This window comes from Heliconius melpomene, chromosome 7 (genome assembly GCF_056956725.1).
Source record: "Heliconius melpomene rosina isolate 202511_hmr_F chromosome 7, ASM5695672v1, whole genome shotgun sequence".
Lineage (NCBI taxonomy): Eukaryota > Metazoa > Arthropoda > Insecta > Lepidoptera > Nymphalidae > Heliconius > Heliconius melpomene.
The window spans coordinates 741,821-760,171 of NC_140395.1; the positions used below are offsets into that span (position 1 = coordinate 741,821).

General features: G+C 35.5%; 1 protein-coding gene across 2 annotated transcripts in view; it reads right to left on the minus strand.

Moving 5' to 3' along the window:
* The window catches only part of LOC146537139 (uncharacterized), a 43,021-nt gene extending 28,489 nt beyond the window's left edge, over positions 1 to 14,532 (minus strand). For both annotated transcript variants that reach the window (XM_085187676.1, XM_085187674.1), the window contains exon 1: positions 14,148 to 14,532. The gene's annotated coding sequence lies outside the window, so the exon portion shown is untranslated. The remainder of the gene's footprint in view (positions 1 to 14,147) is intronic.
* Positions 14,533 to 18,351: the final 3,819 nt, after the last annotated feature.

Genomic DNA, 18,351 nt, shown 5'->3' on the forward strand with positions numbered 1-18,351 from the left:
ATAGCACTAGATTGTCTCTGCTGTATGCGGGATACAGCGTGAACCTAAGAAAATTATCTTCCGATCTTTCCGATTCCGATCGAAAATTAACTATCACCGAAACGTATTCTAACTGTAAACGCGATGGTAGGGGAAGCATCTTTCATTAGGAAGTGTAATATGTGTATACAATATACAAATTACTATTTTCCCCTCTGATAGACAAAAAGCCGCGTTGAGTACCGTCACTCAACACACAACATCTCGAATTCGGACGGTGAATAGTCTTAACACTATCTATGTCTCCTACTTAGTTTCTACTGATGCAGATATCCAAATATAAATTCCTATCATTTTAATTAGCTTGAAAGGCCAATTTGTAGCAAAACAAATAATATTACCTACCTGTAAATCATAATTACTAAGCCTTATTAAATCCATACTTCAGTTTTCAATGCAAAGGGGGAGACATTTAATAAATTTATTACTTAAACAAAATATAATATTATATTGTATTTTCAGCTGCAGCTCCCCCGGTGACCCACTTCCAGGTCAACAGCCAGGAGCCCAGGAGCGACCCGGTAAACTGTGTGACCTAGCTCGATATAGTGCACTACAACGGAGATGCCACATGCCTCGCTACGATTATTATTACGTAATATCATTCGCTGTCGTAGGGTAGTGGATTCGATTCTCACCATTGTATTTTTGGCCACTCGATACGCGATGTCTTGAATTCTCACGTTTTCTCACGTGCGTCACTCATAGGTAGTTTTATCAGGTATTAATCGGTCAATCTCCCCTAAAGTTACTTTCGTTGTTCTTCAACAATTCGACAGATAAGAAAATAAAACATAAATCCTTGTAAATTTTCTAGGCACCATCGTGGTGCAGATGGACTGAGTCTCATTGAAAATGTGTGTTCGATTCCCACTCAAAAGAATGAATTATTTATATTTCATTGCTGTGACATAAAAACAAAACGCGGTTAAAGTTCCGTCACTCCAGACCAGACATGCCATGTTTCGAAAAGTGGGCGGAGAGTGAGGAAAGTAATGACGTAATACTAGATTCCTTTCACTCACTTCCCTTCACTTTATAAACAAAAAGGTAAATAATTTCACGAGTGACACACACGACCCTTCAATCAAACACCTACCTATGGCATACTAATAGCCAGCCACTATAAATTTCATAAAACTTATGCCTACACGTGTATGAATGATTCACCCCCGTACAACGAACGACCCTCCAATGTTGTTACTTACACTCTAAGAGATACGATCAATGCATCGTTTCAAATATATCGAATGTGAGTAGTCTCTTAATTTATAAGTGTTAAAAGGGAGCTTCACGCTTTTTCCCGCATAGCACTGTAGACAGAGGAAACAGATTTGTGTTAAGGTTTCAGATAAGGTTTTTATTTCGGATAACCGAATGTTTCGGTTAGGGTTACAGAACTCCATAACATCATTGGTTACTGTGGTTCATTACTAATATCTTATAAAGAAGACTAAGAAAAGACTGACTGACGAATATATTTGAAAATCTAATAACTTTTACAACTTTTAGTACATTTGTCACAGTGTTCACAACTGAAAAACAATGAAAATCATTCCTTATTATTATAGAATTAAGGTTGAAATTTTGTTTTATCTTAACAGTCTGACTCATCCAAGGCCGGTCAATCGTCTTTCAGGGTCGAGGAAAGCGGAAACACAAATGGGCCTTGAGTTTTTCGTAGTAAGGTATAATTTTGATTAAGTCAAAGTATCAGATATAATATAGGTCAATTGGTGTGCTCCAGACCCTTTCTAAACTGGGCAAATTTTTTACTTGGACTAATTTTTTAATATGAAGTATTTAAATGTTAAGTGTAGGTACTTGCGAAAACTATTCACCAAAGAGATACTTTTAATAATTTACTGTAATCAGAAACGAATTACTATTTCAGCAGCAAACCTGATAAAAATATTTTTCAGGTCTCTCAAAAAATGCGATAGTTGTAAGTTCAGGATTTTCATTTCCTAGGTCTGGTCTAGGTTTTTTACGTAATATAATGTGTGCAGCGTTGAATTATGCCACTGAAAAAACAATATTTCGCTCGGAAAAAGGAGAACGGAGTATCTTGACACAAGTTCTTCCTATCCTACTACGTATATACGGGAAGCTGAAAAAACTTGTTAAAATATTAATAATAATAAGTACAAATATTACCTCATACCCAACCACGAAGCCAGACACGTGGGCTTCTCCATCTTTCAGCTAATAACGTATGGGTAGATATATAAAGGGTTACCTAACAGATTCTATCTGAAGCGAACAACGGTAGCAGATACGTGTATAAATAAACTGGTATCGATATAGGTCGCTTACAGGAATATAGCCGGGAACGCTCAGCTGAAAGGACTGAGAGAGAAGAGTAACTATGAAAGAGCGAGAGAACAACCGTTTTAAAAGGTTATTATAGACAATTATTAATGTTAAAACAATTAAAGCTTAAAGATGTGATACGGCATCTGATTATAAACACGACGGTTGTAAATTCACGGGAGTTTATCATGTTCATTTCCTCTCTCTGGTAAAGAGACGAAGCGTGATGTTGAGTTCTACCACTCAATGTCTGGGAATCGGGCGAGTACAGTGTCTTATCTCTTAACACTAGATTTCGTTTGCCTACCCTGCTTTAAAATGATTGATGATTGATTAAAATGATTTAACAAGAGAGACCAATTTCTGTGTTGGGGATCATAAATGATATCGAGTTATAAATTCAAAAGTGAATTACTTTATCTCCAAAATCGAATCATTTTGTTTATAATTAAAAAGAAAACTAAATTCAGATAATTAGCTTTAACCATTAAACCCTAACCCTCATTTTCAGCAGCCATCGTGCACCCCCGCCGCTGTTCGGCCATCATCGACGCATCCCGGGCGGTTAGCAGGTCAATGGGGCATCGCACACGCGCGGTGAACGTCCAACTGCAAAACCAACCTTGTCCCGATAAAATAGAGTTGATAGTCCAACTTGGACTACCCCACTAGCTGTGACAGGGAAACGGCTTGCTGAAATGCATGCAAATTGAAACTTTAAAGCAGTATAGCAAAGTTGCATGTAAAAAGATATGTAAAATGGGCGTAAGCGAAACCACGGTGGCAGCATATGTGTAAAACACATACACGGTTTACACATATGAATTGATCACATTGTTATAGGGATGAAGCTGCGAAGTGCAGGACGAGGGTGAAGCATGCGCAGTGGAGGTGGAGGTAGCTACACAGTAGCACTACAGTGTTGAAAAAGGCAGATGCAAATCGTTATCAAGGTTAGTGGGGCATCGCACACGCGTACGTACGAATGTATTAATGTGGATTATGTTATAGCTACAGGTACTTTATTGTAAAAACATATATACATAATTATATTGTTTCATTTCTCGTCATTGTGTTATAAAACGAAAAAGCAAAAACTTTAAGTATAATAATTATTTTTATTAGCTTTACGCTGTAATTGAGAAAGTATATCACGTTAAGCAAAAATAATCTAGTGTTAAGACACTCCGTTCTTTATGCAACGACTTTACTTGTTATCTGTAGGAATCCACAACCGCTAAGTTTACAGTCATAAGCCTCATACGTAGATGTAATAGAATTAATAGATACGGTAAAATAATATCCTATTTGTAATTAAATTTCGAATTCATTTCCATTTAACACAGCTAGAACTTAGTTCAATATAAACTGAAAACTAACCAAACAAATACCTAGGAATTCTTCAACAAAAATAAGTTTTCCAGTAGTTTTATAAATATGGCAATCAAAACGGAACCTTGGACAGTTATACACACGTGTTTATAATACGTACGTAAATTACACGAGAAAGGCGTTACTGAAAAATTGCGCCACCTGGCTGTGCCTATTACCAATATATTTATGGCGCAAACAGAAGGCTTGAGCGTTTGTTTCAATATAAATATATAAATCAATCGAAAAACATGATTCTATGCGTTGGGAAGTTCCAGATACTGACCGCGATGGTCGGGGGTTCGATATCCACATAAATACATTTTTAACCGCCGACGAAAACACATAGATGTGGTTTGACGTTTTTGTATATGGATATGTACGAGTTTCTGTGCATTTTCATTTAGTTTTTTTTTGATTGCAAGGTACCTTAAAGGAGAGTGATCGTACCCACGATTCAAGAAAATATGTTCAATCGTTTGAAGATATCAGTTATTTTCTATTTGTTTGTTCGTGTTCGTGTATTTCTTAGACATTTTTGTTTCGGGCTATAAATTATATAAGCAAAATCAAATGCTTTATTTTCACTTCCGAAAAATTTTACTAATCAGTTTCTGGCTCCATCATCAGACTTGCTGGATGATATCTACCATATTATTGCACCTACTATCACCAAAGTCCACATAACTGGTAAGTTTAATGATGACACTACTATTTAACAGAGTGTTCTGTCTAGGTTCTCATGGTCCCTCTGCCTACCCTACTATGTGTGAGATACAGAGAAAATTTTAAAAAAACATGGTAATAAGAAACCAAATGTTATTGGCCTTTTTCAAAAACAGATAAAAGATAGAGAGCAGTGTTGTCTTTCGTCTATTTCAATTCGCGCGCCAAACATAACAGCGTTATAGCATTGCGCTTATTGTTGGCGGCGCGCGGCGTTAGTTGGAGCTATTTCGCGTTTCACGATACGTATCTGTGAACTCTGTGAGTTTTGGCTCAAACTACTATTTAATATGCTACATCTACTTTTTTTGTTGTTACTTCTTTATATTGTTAATATAAAGATATTTTTTATAACTTCACGCATAAAGGGTGGGCAGAGGGAACCTAATGTTAAGACACTTCGTTTCCCAAACACCGCTCAATTTTCAAGACTTTGGAATTTAACCCCGCGCTTTACCTTCGGCGTTCAGGCGGAAAAAATCTATCCTATCCTACTATCATAAATGGAAGTTTGTGAGAATGGATATTTGTTCCACAGTCACGCAAAAACTACTGAACGGATTTAGATGAGACTATATATATAACATAGTTCACACATCGGAACAACACATAAGATACAATTTATGTAAATATTTTGTATAGTTTAGCTATAATATAACAATAAAAAGGTAAACGTCGCCAGTTTCACATAAGATATTTATATGATCATCAATCTGTCCGTACACATGTACCTACCGCTGAAGTGAAATGATCGCGAGTTATTTCCTGCCGCCGAATATAAACATTATAATATATAAATATACGTGGTTGGCGTCACCCGCACTGAATGAAACCACGCTAATACAAATCTGTTGTAGTATTTAGAATTTATATAAATTAAAATACAATGTGACTAAAGAAATGTTGTAAAGGAATTACCTTTTCCCTGCAGCTTCGTCCTTCGAGCAAATGGAAACAATTCCAGTAATTTCAATTTCCAATATGACACAGTGCCAGAGGTGACCGTAGGTACAATAAGTAAGATCCTACCAGTAGTAGTTTCATACTCTCGAGTGGGAATCGAACTCGCATTTCCAGTCGCTCGCTTGTGCCTCTGGGCCACGACTGGCGTCGAATGTAAAAGTTAGTAATATAATTAAGAGAGTAATGGATAAAAGCAATCATTTGTTTAGATAAGAAACGACTTAAGATTCTGAGAAACTAAACTATTAAATGGGAATATATTTTGACAAGGATGAATCGAATTTAGCTCGTCATAATATTATGTAGTTGAAATAGAATAAACATGGAGGCCATAATGGCGTAATGAAATCGCGGGTAATCGTACACGAAGATAGGGGGTTTGAAGATTAAAAACTCTATTTTTTTTTTAAACATAATATAACGATAAAACACTTTTTCTTTGAATTAATCTGTGTAGTATTATAAAGCTAAATAATTTGTTTGGTTAATCTCATGAAGTACTGGTTGAAATGAAAAAAAAAATTCTTCTTATCGTCGACGCCTATAGGCTATTTATCATGTTGATCGTTTAGATTTATAGAGACAACTATTACTTATTACCATTTGATCACGCGGGAGAAGCCGAAGGAAAACCTACTGTATCACATTACACATATGGCCTCTGGCTCCCAATTTTTATTCCTTTATCTTCTGTCGTTAAAATAAATATTGAATTTTGCTTCTGGTGCGCAAAGACTTTAGTTTATTTGAAATGACTACTCATTACGTTCCATCTGTTCAAACTAAATTGGGAAATGGGTGAAAATAATACATTACGAATAGATTTAATATTCTAAACGTTTATGAGTAATTAATAATTACCCATACCTACAGGTAGAAGAGCAAGTAACATAAGTGAGAACTATCACCTACCGCCAATTCGAACAAAAATAGCAGTGCTATATTGCACTAACTCATGACTCTACGCCGCCTGTTACAAAGTATTTTAAGTACCTATCTATATAAAAATGCATTAACGAAAAGAACAAGTTCATGTTTTTTCCTGATTAGCAGTATAGGCAGAGGGAAACTAGTGTTAACACACTCCGTTCCTCATTTTCGGTACATTGCGTTGAGTAGCGGAATTCAACGCCACGTTCTTCTATCAGAGGAGGGAAATATAAATAAGTATGTTGCTATTTTACGACAGCAACTGATGGAATACATACACTTGTCAATTCATATAAAGAGTATTACCTACATATGTATAGAAGTATAGAGGAAAGCGTGTAGCGCGTCACGGCTAACATTACGATGGTATAAATAACAATGACGTCGCTCACTCAGCGGCCCGCCGCCGCCGCACCGTGACAGACGCGCGCCCGTCAAGTTAAATAGACGCCTTAGTAATGCATTTCATAAAACGCTTTTTTCCCGCATAGTAACCCGTGGGACAAAAAGCGTAAAGGCCCACCCCAGAATTTTTAAAAATTCTGAGGTGGGCACCAGACCATGGGCACAAACCACCCAACCCCTTATTCCTACGTCCATGCCTTTCGAACTACATTGTGTTCGGCGCAACACAACGCCGCACGGTCTACCAGAGCGAGGATAGTGAAAATAAACATGACGCCGGCATAAATACCATTGACGTCGCTCACTCTGCGGCCAGCCGTGACAGACGTGCGCCTGACGAGTGGAATAGACACCCTAATAATGCATTTATTGATTTGTTATTAAAATAGATTTAAAAAAAGCAGCTTCACGCTTTTTCCCGCATAGCAAGGTATGAAGAGAGAACCTAGTTAGGACTTTGTTCTCTTTTTTCCGCTAAAATTTGGAGAGATTGCAAGATAAGTTAAGTGGCGGAACTCAAGGGCCCAAAAGACTCCCTTTGTTCAACAGAGCGTGAATATGAATACAAATATTATCGAATGGAAATCGAACTCACAATCGTCAAGTTTATTCGTATTACACTGCGCCGTAAGGGCCTCGACCATATAAATGGGACAAAATATTAATTTTAGAACTCGCCTGTATCTGCCCGAGAGGAAACGACAGTTGTGGATTTGAACCCAATACAATAATTACAGATTTAATTTATTAATCACATTAGTTTATGAGTCTCAACTTAACGACCGCCAGTGCGCAGCGGGCCAGCGTGTGATTGTAAACGCGACGGTTGTGACTTCAATTCCCATTCGAGGAAATGGAATTAATTTCATTTTTTCATTCTGGTAGACAAACCACAAAACTATTTTAATATTTTTGAAATGTTATTTAATTCTCAATCGTAAATATTAAGAATAAAAAAGTACAGGTTTTCCAAGAGGCAGAGTTTCCAAGGGTATCACACAAATCTAAACATATGGTTGAACGTTTAAAACCAGTGAAATTATAACTAACAATGAGTCAACGTAACATTTTACGTGAAATACTAATTTGTTCTGTGTTTCACAGGCGTGAGTCACGGACGTTCACTTGAATCTATAACTATTTAAATTAGAATTTACATCAATAATAGCTTATCACGCGATTAAATCAACAACAAGCAATTGCAAATATTTTAATTAAAAAAACCTTTTATTTCTTGTAAGTAAACTGTCATTTAAAGCATAAAATGTGAAAGCCAAGTTAAATGTTAAACAATGTGTCGTTCTCGATTTCACCGACAAAAGAATGAGAGATCTACGAGTACATGGGTGCCGAGTTCTGTGTTCACTCGGGATAAAATTTAAGCACTACATTTAACTCGATAATTTTCTACGTACGTACTACATAATCTCGTTATGAGTTACATGAAAATTCGATCAAAAACACTGAAAAAATCACATGAAAAATACTATGAAAAACGGGAAAATTTCAACCAGCTTTCAACATTTCAGTGTATAATTCTTTCGCAATGTGTAAGCCTCTTAGCCGCCCACTGACGGCATCTGTCGATACGCTTTTTACTTGTTGTTTCCGTTGTTTACACTATACTCGTAGTGATGTGCATTTTAAAAATATCAATAAAACATTTATATTTAATAGAAAATTTTGCATGAATACAAAAATTGTGAAAACACGTAAACGCAGCTAATAAATATTTTTTCTTTAAACAGAACAATATAATTTTATTTTAAAAAAATAATATACAAGATGTAGAAATTATGTGACGGACGTTCGGTTCGCCATTATCACGCAACATAATTGAATGGAATGAACTAACAGTGACTGACGTGGTCAGTATACGATACTAAGATAGAATTTTTCAAAATTCTTACGAGAGTGGAAAATAACAGAATCTACGTTTTCTTGTTACCCTAAGTATATATTAAAAGTATCGAAATATTTGACATTCTAAAAATATTTTATATTTTACATGCGCTCATGATATGTGTCGCTTCCTATCCTCCTTCTGGGATACCGCTCAAAGTTAACATTTGATGCTAAGTTCATTACATTATTTTTAAATGGTTATTATGAACAATCCCCTAACATTAAGTGGGAGTCACCACAAAATTAAATGTTCCCACAAAGAAAGTAAATATCCCCATTTCCCGCCCATCCCTACCTCGACATTGACCGCTGCCGCGTAGTGAGATAGTGATGTAACTGACTAATGGACGTGACGTACAACACTATTATTATATCCCGATGTTTGACTTAACATTCATTTGCCAAGATATTCTGATATTATAAACAGCCGATGAAAGATACGACGCGATAATAAAATGTATATTTTCAGCAATGGCGTCTCTGTTTATATTTTGCAATTGCTTTGTTATTATGTAGACAAAGGAAACGCTATTTACATTTTAGAGTCTACTTACCCCGCTAGGGGTATACATAAGTACCTTTTTCACTTCGTCTACTATCATGTCCTGTCAATCTAAGCGGGGTGACCTTCCTCCAGTATCTTGGGTACTGTGTTCTGGAAGGTGAACCGAGGTCTCCCACCCTCTCTTTCTCTTACCACTCACTCTTGCTGACGATTAAAGAGAAAAAAATAACAAAGTGGCATAAACAAAGTAAAATAAACTATATTATAAATATAGTTTATATTGACACTGAAGCCAAACAACTGTCGCCTAAGTTCGCTACCAACATGACATCTTACAACTGAGTTTTCACTTTTTCGCAATTTTTCGCGAAAAATATCGTTAAAACTTTATTTTCCAAAGCTTTTATTTTAATGTGATTCCGTTATATAACGGGTACCTAGATTCGTTTGTTCTGTTGAAAGTAAAAATTGTATTGTTATTTCGACTTAGTTTGGTAATTGTAAAAAAAAATATTTCAAATAGTCAAAAAGTATATGTTGTCGTGTACCATTAATTTGCGATCTTTTAAGATTCGAACCTCCACTCGTCGCGCTTAATAGAGATAAAACACTCAAACTTAACCATTTCTGTTAATGAATATGTATGTACGTACCATATCAGTAATAGTACGTACCTATAGCACGTCCAAATGGTAAAAGCGTTTTCAGCGACCGTAAATCTAAACGGACGTCATTCTGTCGGACATAAAAAATATTCAACTACCGAACGAGAGTTATGTTCCTTGACGGCCGCCACCTGCGGATGTGTCCGAATAATTAACTGACACCTATAAATGTTCAAACGTGTTGTGCTTATGATGAAAATCATTAATTAATACAATGTTTTTATGCTATTGTGCAAAGGCAAAGTGCGGCGTTCAGTTGCGCTATTCAATGCAATGACAAGAATGCACACCTGTAATGTTTCGAAAATAGGAAGGTAAATGGAGAACAGAGGGATATAACGAGAGTATAAAGTAGTTTCTTGGGAGTTTTGAGTAGAAAATTGTGAAGCTATCGATCTATAATAAGTACAATGGTTGGCTGTGAGTTCGATTTTCATTCAAAGGGACAAATGATTTCCATTTTTCCATTCTGGTAAGAGGAAAGTCGGCGTTTATTTCCGCCACATAACACACGCAATTAGTCGGATTCGGGTGGAGCTTGACACTGTGTTCTCTCTTCCATGAACCTACATAATTTGCGATGAGAAAAAGCGTAATAGTTAAATTAAAAAAAAAACAGTCGAGTACGTACTACTATCCAAAAAAAAGAAAACTACGTTTGACGCTTAACATATTCAAAATATTTCAGGAAACAGTACAAGATTTACATTTTAATGTATAACAACAAAGCCGACAGACGGACGATTAATATAGAAATATGAGGGTAGGCAGAGGGAACTTAGTGTTAAAACACTCCCTCACGCCTAAGTAAATCGTCATACTTATTTATTATTAAATACTAACAAAATCACATACATACATGTGAAAGGGATAATCTCCTTTTTTAAGTCGGTAAAATATTCTAAATATTTCACAACGTAGTCGTACTATATATAGCAACAGACGGACGTCATGAAATAGAGGCCGGCGTGCCGTAGCGCGGTGGCATAAGTGATCTGTCTGCAAACGACGGTTGTGGGTTCAATTCCTAATCGCGGGAATCAGTTATTTTCATATCCTCGCTCTGGTAACAAGATGCAGCGCTGCGTTGTATTCCACCACTCAACATGGAATGTCTCGTACAATTCGTCGGCACTACCTAGCTATATGTGGAATACAGAGAGACGCTGAAAAAGGCAGACTCCAAGCTGTAAATCTTATTACTGTTTATATGTTTATATGAGAAAGCGAGTTTTAAACGTAGCTTGAATAAATTTTGCAAATTAGACAGCGTATTGAGAGATAATCAAAACGGGTAAGAAAAAATCTAGAATCACAATTCAAATTTGTCACATGATTAATAGAAAAAAAATGTTTGAAATAATATAAAATTCTTACACTACTAGGCCCTCCTAGCGCAGCGGCACGGCATCTGACTGTTATAGTAACGCGATGATTGTAAGTTCGATTCCCACTGTGGGGACTGAATTATTTTCATTTCCTTTCACTAGGAACATAACAAAGCGCGACATTGAGCTCCACCCCTCAACACGCAATGTCTCTAAAAATTAGATGGAAAGTGGAGAATGGAGTATTTCAACACTAGGTTCCCTCTGCCCTAGCATGTTATAGGGACAGCTTGAAACTATCTACATAAAAACTAATCCTTCCCTAGGCCCTAATCTTGATAAAACATGGTATACGTATCGGGAACGATACCATGGGTGGTAGTGGTGGTGGTGGTGGTGGTAGGGTGGTGCTGAATCAACTGCAGTGACTCACGACCTTCACCTATACCACACCGGCAAAGGTTATGTCATGGTTAATCTTCCATCTAATGGTCAATGTGATTTATTGCGAATTCTGACGTATTTGGGTATGCGGTTTATTCGGGCGGATGATTAGTTAAAGCTTCAAATAATTATTAAAAATATTAGTAAGCAAAACTATGCTATGCTATACTATGCGGACACAGTGTCCCCTGCTATATATGTATGTATTTTGAGAGATTTCGAGATTATCGAGATTTGGAATTGATGGAATTAAAATATTGAAGGAGAATGAATTGGCCCAACTTGAGATGATTTTTCCGCCATTTTAAAAGAACTGAACTGAACATATGACTCGAAGTATATAACAAGAACTAGTTAAGAAGACATTGGAAGATTTTCTAACATTGATTGATTAATAGATAAGTACATAACGATAACAATAAATAAAATATACAATCCGGTCCAGACGTGACTTGTATATCATTAAAGTGACTCCACAATACCTAGTACCTACTTATTGAATGCAACATAATTCTTATGAGTAAAATAACCCATTAAAGTATAATGACTCTCGCGATACATTCGTTGGCCGTATCTAACTTTGTTACGCTTTTGATTGTACAGGCGTTTGCAATGACAGTGAACGATGGGTGCCGGTTCAAATTCCGGAAGGATAAATATTTGTGTAATTATAAGTCTTTCCTCATTTCTTTTGTGATTTTTATGCGGTAGGATGTTATTTTTATATGACATAATGTTAGCGTTTTTTAGCTTTACAATGGATCTCTTACTACTTAATTACTTTCGTTTTTTTCTTTTGGTTAAAAAGTGCGGCCTTGAGTTCGGCCAGTCTAAGTCTAAAGTGAGGAACGGAGTGTCATAACACTAAGTTGTGTGAAGGCAAAAAAAATTTATAACATATCAGCTAAATAACAACCATTGAGTTTTTCGTATAAAAAACCATACTGCAATTAATTCACAAAGAGGGAAAACTCAGCGATCGAGGAAAACACTTTGGCTATTAGTAAGTTCGGTCGCTACGTGAGAAATTGATTTTGGCCCCAAATAAAAAAGGCCTAACCCTAAAGCATTTTCTAAAAAATTCAAGAATTCTCAGGATGGAAGTTGAATGTTACCACCGTCAACATGACTCGAACGTTGGAAATAGGGGGTCGGGCCTATGCCCATCTTTGTTTAGTATAACTAGAAATAGGGTCAGATGCTTTACCCCTATACTCCGACGGCACATATGACAAATGAGAATATTAGGGGAAAGTAGCAAATAGTGTGTGTTAATATTCATCAGAAACACAATAATATGAAAGTAAATCTCCAGAACCAGCACTGCCTAGTTCAGTCAAAATTGACAAAGACAAGGAATCTTTAGGAATAGTTATGTCCAAGATTGTATATTTTATTTTTAATATTATTTTCTTAATAAAAGTATTCTTAGACCTCTTTTGCTGTTAGCCTTAATTATAGTTTGATATATAAATGAAGTATAGCACCATAATAATTATATATAATTATGATATGATGTAACATCAAAACAACTTGCATATATTATGGATATATTAGCTGAATCTTGTTACTTTGTTTGCATGAAACCAGAAACTATACCAATATTAGGTAATTTTATTTGGGTTCATTCTGTATCCTACATATAGTCAGGTAGACAGAGGGAGTCCAGTGTTAAAGCCCTCCATTTTCCATGCACTGCACAATTAACGAGACATTGTGCATTGGGTGATGGATGCTGAATTTTGTCTTACAACGATTAATTAACTATCATTCATTGATTAAATCGAAATATCTTAGTGAATAACTTCACGCTTTATGACTAGCTGGGTAGCTAATGCAAATGGAATGCCAAATTCTAGCCTTCACAACCTCTATTGCCTTATCCTCGTCATTTACTTGCACATACATACCCTCCGAGGGAACTTGCCTTGATGCTGTTCATATGAAAAGCATAAATCTTCTAAAGGATCTTGCTCCAGCTTTCATATTTAATAAACCTTATTACTTTATTGTATTATAATAACAATGTTGTTATTACACAAAAAGCATTTTTTTCTTAGGATAATTGATATAGTCTTTTTGTGTTAGTTTATAAATTAATAATTATTCATAAAATAATAACATAGGTATTTAGTAGTTTAGTTCAGTTCTTCATTTGAGCATATAGATATTTAGTATATTTTGGCAACAAGTACATGACAAGTTTGTATTACTATTGTTGAAAAATAGATTTTGAATGAATTTTACTGTATCATTTTAATTTAGAAATTATCGCATTTTATAGGTAATTATTAAGAAAGATATTAACAATATCCTTTTATATATTTTATATGTTCTTTATAGATTTTACGATAATCGAGACAGATAACAAAATTGGCGCCGATTTTTTTGCTAGAAAATTCTTTCATAAAAAGTAAATCATAATAACAAAGTAAATCAAAAATCTAAATAAAAAGCTATAGATACAAGATCTAACTGCGAAGTAAAAGTAAGTGACAGAAGAAAGTTATTAATAATTTATAATAATAGTAAAATATAATCCTATGTACTTACGCAATTTCTACGTGTTCCTTCGGGAGTAATTCATCAGTCCCAAAGTAAATTTAGCCCTTAACGCTGTCCGAAATAGAAAATTAAGCACTGAACACTACTTAGTGAGAAACACTTCAAATTATTAAAAACCCAGCGGATAATACTAATACAATCTCCCGTAACGCGAAAATTGTTGAAAACTCAAGGAAATATGTATTGGAAATTTGTTATTCGCTATTATATTATATTTTAGGATATTAAAACTATTTATTTGATCACTTATAATCTATTATTGGAACACAAAGGTCTGTCGGGACGCTCATCACCGTGCCGCATCCGAATATTTTACACAAAACTGCAGCCCGATTTTAGTATTACAGAAAATAAAATGATGTGAAATGTGAATGACATGAATCTCTGACATGCGCAGTCCGGCCATTGCGAAAATTGTGGCGCCATCTGTTGGTCCAAAAACACTACTACTTAGTAGTAGAACTTCCTTTTATTTATAGTTTCGCTATTGAACACTAGGTGGCGGTGTATTTTTAGTTATACATGAAACTAGATGACACTAAATACTAAAAATGTCAATTTTTATTTCCTCATTCTGATAACGAGGCAAAGCGTGTGGTCACTCTACCTTACGGTGAGTGGAAAACGTGTTTTAATGGGAACGGAGTGTCTTAACACTAGGCTCCCTCTACCTACTCTGCTATGTGTGTAGCATTAAAAATATAAAAGCGCGACTGGTTGTGGATTTGATCCCCACTCGAGAAAATGGAATATTTATGTTGCAAAGCGCTACGCTAAATACCGCCACTGCACAACTCAATGCCTCCAGAACTCGGTAAAGTTGAGGAAAGGGGTATCTTAACAAGGGGTTCCCTCTGCCTTCCCTGCTGTGTGTGGAATATACCGTGAAGCTGGAAAAAAAAATATTGAATTATATTAATTAAATTATTTTTGACATGATGATGGCACAATGGTACAAACACGAACTTACAACTATTGCATTAACAGTCAGTCGTACACGCGATAGTTGTGAGTTCTATTCTCACGCTGGCAATTAAATATTTTTCTGCTTCGGTTAGATAAGACACGGCGTTAACTGAACAGAACGTGGAGAACGGTGTTAGAACTAATGTAACTTTCTCTACTAAAATTAGGGACTAAAATTATACAGTTTGAAAAACTAAAAGAAGACAACTTATTAGTTTTCGTTCTATATGAGAACTAAAAAACACTTTTATTGTTGCTGGCAAGTTTTCCGAACATACTCGAGCTTTTTCTGAAACTTAAGTTTAGTTTAACCAGAGCCCTTTTATCTGATACCTCACTGTAGAAATACGATATTTCCAGGAAATCAATGGACCGTTGACCTGAGTAGGTACCTATATGGTTTGAATTTCGACTCGATATCGCTAAGCGTTCCTGAGATAAAGGCTCTTGATATACAGACGGACGGGCAACAACAATAAAGAGATCATATAAGGGTTCCTTTTTTTCTTTAAGAGATACGGAACCCTAAAAACACTTCTACCCTACAAGAGTTACCTAATATCTTAATACATAAATTAATGTAAATTATCTGTAAAAATACTTAAATCAAATCAATTTAAATCTCGAACTCAATGTCATACACCTCCTTAATAAAAACCTACATATTTACATGATGTAACTAAGTCTATTCGTATAAACCTGTTTTAGTATAACTTTTGTTGATTAATAGTTATTGCCTTAAATATTTATAAGAGTGAGGTCAACTGAAGGATTTTAAAAGCGTGGAAGAAAAAAACTAATGAAATCGCACCAGCATCAACATATATCTAATACTTGTTTTAAAAATAAATCTGCTTCATGCTGTATCATGTGTAGGCAAAAGGAAGCCAGTGTTAAGACACTCCGTGTCCCACTTTCCGCCGGATTCTGGAGGCATTGTGTGTTGAGTGGCAGAACTCAACGCCGCGCTTTGCCGTGACACCAGAGCGAAGAAATGAAAATATAATATAAATTTAAATAAATATTTAATTTATTCGATTGGAGATCGAACCCACAACGAATCGATAAATTTGCAATCACACACTTGCGCTCCTGCGCTACGACTTGTCTCGGCATACCGATATATATTTACAATACAATAATATATAACAAGTCGGCCCCTGAAACTTTGCTTGGATTTTAATACGTAAAATGGCATACCCCCCCTTTCCTTCGGTTACAGCGTGAAGTTAAGATTTTTTAAAAGTTTAATACAAAATCCATTCTTGGCAATTCTATTAAGTAGGTTCTAAAGCGAAGGTGAGATCCTTCTAAGAACGAACAGGTATACGTGACGTCACCGCATAGCTGAGGTCACTCCGTACAAATAATGCTTCACTCCCGCCTTCCTAGGGTTCCGTAGCTTTATCCAAAAAAACAGAACTCTCATATTTTTTCAACAGGGTAATCAGAGGAAACCTAGTAAGAACTCCCCACACATCGCCCAATTCTCGTATGAGTACGTGTTGAGTGGTGGAACTGAACACCGCGCTTTGCCGTGTTAAAAGAGCGAGGAAATAAAGATATTAAAGAAAAATCCCCGAGTGCGATTCGAAGCCGCGCTTAAAATCACATGATTGTGCTATGCGCTACGACGAATTAAGGTAAAGTAGATTCTTAGAATTTATTATATAGATGCAGCTCGATCTAATCTTTTATTAGATTAAAAATATAAAAAAAATGTATGTTCTTTATTTCGCCAATGTCAAATTTTATGGAGAGCATGTATTTTCAGATTCGTCACATTTTCAAAATCTACTGATATAACTTTGTCATTCATATAAACATTATAAAAAACAATTTTTTTTTTGTTTTTAGATTTATGCTTGCTACTACAGAACCTTTCATGGGCAAGTCACTTCGCACTTAGTTACATTTTTTTGGTTGAAAATTCAAATTTTAACTTTTATAGGTAAGCAGGTACGAGTATGACGCTACTTGTGCAAATTGGCAAAATCTAGACTTTAGTTTATACGATTTTATTCAAATATTTGTTTTATTAGAAACAATCACAGTTTAGATTTGTCTGATTGTATATTATACTGGAGTCATATGGCGGCGCAGCGGCATAAACGTGCGATTGTAACCTACTCAACAAGCACAACAACATAATGCCAGAAATCGGCGGAAAGTGGGGTGGATGGATGGATGTGTCTTAATGGGAACGAAGTAGAATAGAAGAAGAAAAATGGAAAAGAAGAAGAGAATAAGACCGGGTTCCCTCTATCTACCCTGCAATCTGCGGGTCACCGCATGCGTGAGCTAAAAAAGCGTTCGTTCTTGATTGCTTCGCTCGCCAACCTTTACTCGCTTCGTGATTGTTTTTCTTTACGTACGCCACGTACGTACGCAAAGAAAAGAAAAATTAAGTGTTCTACTAACTAAAAAATAATACAATGTAAAAAACACGATTTTTAAGAATTTTTAAATATGTTGGTTATATAAAATTACATGTGTAAAAATATGTAACATTGTCTTTGTCTTCAAAAATGTCTTTTTGAAAATATTCATTTCTGTACCATCTAAAATTCAATATTGGGAGACGTAACCCTTGTTTTACTTGACTGGAAAAATGAAAGAACAACGAATCAAGTATTTTTTTAATTATTACAAGCAAAACAGCCGGCAGTCGATAGTATTCACGAGCTAATGACGAGATGTGGAGGTCACATTGAAATGTCACAGCAACCTTACTTCGGACATGAATTAGTCAGAATAGTTCAAAGTACAATACACTGTATGAAAATTAATCATATAATATCTACACTGTCATGATTAATTTTAGCTTCACGCTGTATCACGTGTATAGCAGGAAACCTAGTGGTAAGACACTCCGTTCCAAATTTTAGGCTGAATTTTTTGAGATATAAGCGTATTTAGTGGCGGAACTCAACGACGACGTACTTGGTACTCTTACAAATGTTGTGGAGCGTAGAAATGATAATAATTTATTCCTCTGAGTGGAAATCGAACCAATAACCATCCCGTCATACACTTTGAATTTGGAATATGCGTCACTGTAAACGATAGTTGTCGATTTGAATCATTAATTTCACGAAACAACAGACTTTAGACAATATTACAGTAAAAACATGTCATATTTTATGTTGTTTTACAAAAGATACCTATTTATCTATACTAGCTTTAAACAACGGCTTTGATCAATGAAAGTAACGAATTATGAATG